The sequence below is a fragment of the Meleagris gallopavo genome, chromosome Z, assembly GCF_000146605.3.
Source record: "Meleagris gallopavo isolate NT-WF06-2002-E0010 breed Aviagen turkey brand Nicholas breeding stock chromosome Z, Turkey_5.1, whole genome shotgun sequence".
Classification (NCBI taxonomy): domain Eukaryota; kingdom Metazoa; phylum Chordata; class Aves; order Galliformes; family Phasianidae; genus Meleagris; species Meleagris gallopavo.
The window spans coordinates 58,649,561-58,654,548 of record NC_015041.2 but is presented as its reverse complement, the minus strand read 5'-3'; positions in this window follow the sequence as shown (position 1 = coordinate 58,654,548).

The window sequence follows — 4,988 nt, the reverse complement described above, 5'->3', positions numbered from 1 at the left end:
TTCTGATTTATTCTTCTGAACAAGACATGTCGAGGTATCTGCTGAATCTGCATGAAAAGCTATGTCTGTAGTGTGAGAAACCTGGCTGGCTGCAAACCAAACACACTCTGTGGCACAGTTAGATGATTGGGTATCCAGTGTGTGCGTGTTCTTACCGAAAACACAAAAATCAGTCTGGTAATTACATGTATTCAAAAGCTTTGTCCTACCTGGACTGTGATGTTCAGTTATTTGTGGGATATTTTCTGGTGTTTGTAATTAATTGCTAATAGGTTGTTTGTATCTTTAGAAAGCAGAAATTAGATACTGATATCAGTGCCCCTGGAATGACCATTGGGCATGACATTTTCTCATTTATAGAATAAAGGTTTATTATTATTATTTATGATACAGTAACTGTATATTTTCCATTAACTCCATTCAAAGCCTGGAATAAATGCAATAATGGAAGATAATTACTTTGGGACACTATAAAGTTGATGTAGTAAAATATATTCTGGTATCTTTGAAACCTGCTGTGTTTTAGAAAATATTTTGGGTTATTGTCTGTCTTTTAATTGGCAAGAGAACAAAAAGTCTGCAGTACCACAGATGAAAGGTTTTATATTTTGAACTTCTTCCTCCATTATCTTTGGAGAGAATAAGAAGTTTGTCTATATACATTTCTTAAAAGAGGTTAGTGTTGTGCTTTTGGGGTATGTACCTTAAAAAAGTTACTATCTTGCTTGCAATAGCTTTTATTCAGATGTTTTTGCTAACATACATCTTGGCTGTGGCCATTTCTCACTTTAATCGTGAAGCAAAACAATTTGAACAGAAATGGGTAATTTGGGAAGGGTGTCCTCTTCTGTTTGGTAGGCCAGATCCACTACAAATGAATTGTAATGAGAGTAGACTTCAATAAATAAATGCAATGCCATAAGTATCTATTTATGCTTTTTCTTATGCACCCTACTTCCATTTTAGTGATTGCCTGGGATATAGCCTTATTTTCATTTGTTCTTCATAGTATTCTTCAGCCGAAGTCGCGTGTTGTTCTGAACTTCAGTTGTCAGAAGGCTACACCTGTGCTTTCAGATCTCAAGAAGAAATAAGTGAGTCTCTTGAGGGTCCTCCTTGCTAGAGCTCTTCTTCAGAAATCTTCCTCTGTGTGCCTGCCACCAGTGCGTCCTGTAAGTAAAACATGAATATTCTGAGCATTCTCTATGTTTCTTAATTATGCACCATCTGTGTACTTCCATATTACACATGCCAAATGTTGTGCTGTTGTAAGAACTGTGCTTGCATGAGAACACAAATTTAGCTCTTTTGGCCAGCGCTTTGGAACTTGGTGTGTGAAGGAAGCTTTGACGGGTTATTAAACACTTGTGGTGAGATTTTATAGTTGTTTACATGTCTGTAGAGATCTCTGAAAACCCCTCTCTGTGCCTGTCAATCCCTATAGCTGCACAATGCCTTTAAGAACTGGGAGTTGTGTTGACTGAACCAGCCCAGATCAAAGAGATCTTTTCCATGGACAAATGTTTAAGCCCTTACAATTTTAGTCCCACTTAACTCTGCATTGTGCTGTGTCTCACACGCTGGCTTTTATGTCAGGAGTAAGTCCAGCTGTGCACCCTGCTCCCTCATGCACTCAGGCCCAGCATCACAAGGCTTCAGCCTTTTTGGTGTACTCTCAGTAAGCACTCCTGGGTGGTTTCAGGATGTCATCTGCTTTAAAATTCAATTTAAATTTTACATAATCTGATCTGTTAATATAAATGTGTTAGGGGCTTGCAGCTAGAAATCTTCACAGGGTTAACAGAAAAATTAACAAATATTTGGATGGAGCATTTACAGTTTCTTTACCCTGCTGGTGACGAAATGTTACCCAGTATTTCTGACTGGCTACAATCTGAATGCAAATACTTGTGTTTCCTGGCTCATCTCTGGGGCAGCTTTCCTGTTCCTGTTTCTTCTATATCTCGTCAAAGTCTTGTCTAGGAACTTTACTAGAGACGCAACTGCATGTGGCCTGTTATGCATAGCTGGATACAAGCCAGGTTGTAGATCAATGTTTTTTTTGAGGATTTTAAAAGAAAATTGCAGGGCAGGACATCACCCTGATGCTAGTATTTTAATGATAAGGATCATTATTGATCCTTTGGAAAATGCACTATAGAAGTTTCAAAATGTTATTTTTGCTGAAAATTAAGTCCTTGGAAAATCATTTTAAGTCCAAAATAATCTCTGTGATTCTAAAAAAAATGAGAAAAGGTAAATAAATTTTAATATAGAAAGTGCAGTTTCACCCTTGCACAGAAACATTGAGTTGCTGTGGTTGCTGTAATTTTCTGCAGAAAACAGCCTCCCTATTTTGTGAAGACAGTTAACGGTGTGGTTTCACTCTTGCTATTTAGCCAAATGGCTAAATGGCTGCACCATTCCAATTTTCCTTAGTTTAGAAGAGCCCTGAAGAGAGAGGAATCCCACATTTGAAAAGTCCAAACCAAATCTGGAACAGTGAAGTCACTAATGGGCAAAGAGTCTGCTTGCGTTTGCTTGTGAGGGAAACCGTGGTGCAGTTAATTGTCCGGGCAGGAACTTAAGGCATTGGTTTTGCAGTAAGAGAATGGGAGAGTTGGGCTTTTATAATTTGTGCGTAAGTCAGTGGTAACATTCTTGTTTTCTTTTTAGTAAATTACATGCAGACTTTCTGTTAACAGAAGTTCCAGGAAAACGAAAGACCGGGAAAAGCATCTTGCCTTTAGGCTGTATGCTTGACTCTCCTTATTATAATGCTATAAACAGGGAGAGTACACACACTTTGTTGCAAATGCAGACAATTATATATTTTATATATTTTCCAAGTGTGTGGGTCATTGTCTTCAACAGACAATGGTTGTGAACTACAAGCTGAGGCAAATGCTGGGATGTTTGATGCAGTGTGGTTTTATATTCAGACCATCCTGAGAAGTACTGTGAAGAAGTAATTTTGGAACGTTTGAGTAAACAACCAAAAAGAACCAAGGCATGATATATAAGCCCCTGACAGCTAACTAAAAGCTTGGATTTTTTTTTTTCAAATGCTCATCACTTTCAAATCTTATGCATTATATTTTTCAGAAATGATTTAGCAGAAAATGTGTTCTTCGAGTAAAAACGTCTCCTGCTTGAATACAGAGGCAGCAAAATATAAAAGGTGGCTAAGACTGACTTGAGGCCGCAACAAAACATTCTACCACTGCTTACTAATACTAATTAATGCACAGGCACCTTCTTGAGCAGTCTGTGCATGGTCCACCAGTTGCATCATACAGTATTTAGCGTTGCCACTGCATGCACCTTGACAGTGCTATCAGCAGAGTTCTGTTGCCAAAGATATTGGAGGTGCTGTAGAAACCATCTGCCCCTTGTCCCTCCAGCATAGCATGCGCCAGCGGATTGTGCTTAGCTGGAAGTCATTAAATGTTAAGGTGGAGATTTCTAGCACTTATGAGAAAAGATGAATTAAGAGAAATGGAGCACTAGGTCGTCCTGTTATTTCCTGGAGACTTGACTGCCTTGCCACACTTAGCCCATCTCTGAGCAGTGGCTTGGATGCATTGACTGGAAATTCTCAGGAAAAAGATAAGCCTGGCCAGAAACAGCTCCAGTCAGGCTGTTTTACAGATGTGTAACACAACTTGAAAAGGTCTGGAAAGAACTTTTTTAAGGAAAAACTGTCAATCTTGCTCCTTGAGCAAGCCCTGCTGCAAGTAAAGATATCCACTCATTATGGTTTCTTTGGCAAGTATTGGTGGGGCCAGAGCATGTTAAATCAGTTGTTTTGTTTTTTATGGTTGTTTTGTTTTTCTTATATTAAATTTTGGCAGACAAATCATTAACTCAAAGCAAAAGGGTCCAGCTTATGACAGAGATAAAGGATGGTGACTCGGCCAAAAAATGCCATCTATCAAAGATAATGATGCAAGAATGGTATGAGCATACAGGTGTATTTAAATCAGTTCCAGTTCCTCAGAGGATGGAGATTAAAGCTCTTTCTCATCCAGGGAAGTGGCAGCAATGACATTATTCCTCAAGTAAGTGCAAACTCATAAAATAGGCATTTTTGAGTCTGCTTCAGTGACTGCTATAGTCTCTGGAGTCTTGGCTTCAAAGGGTATTAGATCAGGGTCTCCTGAGCAAATCTGATGGTGCATGTTCTGGTTGCAGTCATACCTGTGTTAAAGGAAAGTACAACACTGCAGTGATAGAAATGTCAGAGTGGAGACTTTCATTTTTACTTCAGTGAAAAGGACAGCTTGTGTCTGAAGGCCCACTGTAGTGTCAAGCCCACTGAAACAGTGAAGGAATGCAGAGCCAAGTTCATGCACAGCTTTCCATGGGTGAATACTCAGGATGTATTTTACTCAGGTCTTCATTCTTGCTGCATCTTTTTCACTGCTGCTAGTGTAGGATGTAAGTGTTGCTAAAAATGGTTTCACTCTCTGTGTTCCATTCTGGAGGCCTTTCAGCCTCTCTTGGAATGCTGGAGTGAATGGGGCTGAATTGCTGTTCTTTGTGGGTTGGTGGAACACTTTTATTTTTTAAAGCAGGATTTAAGGAGGTCCAGCTTGTGGTTTTCTATTCTGAAAATTCTATATATGCATATATGCATGTAAGTATATGATTATATGTTATGTTATATGCATACATTTGGTCATGTTTGCCAGTGCAATGGTTGGAGTTCTGAAATGTGGAAGTAAATTTGATAGTATATGAAAGAGAGATGAGGGACAGCTAGATTCATTTTAGCTAGTGGAGGTATCTCATGCTTTGGCAGTTCAGTAATGCACAGTTTGGCTTCTGGGTCAGTTCAAGGACATTTCAAACAACCAATTATGTTTTCTCTCTTCCAAAATTTTAACAACTGCATTGAAAATTATTACTATGTATATATAAATATAAATATATATATATATATATATATACACACTATATAACAAATATATATATACTATATACTA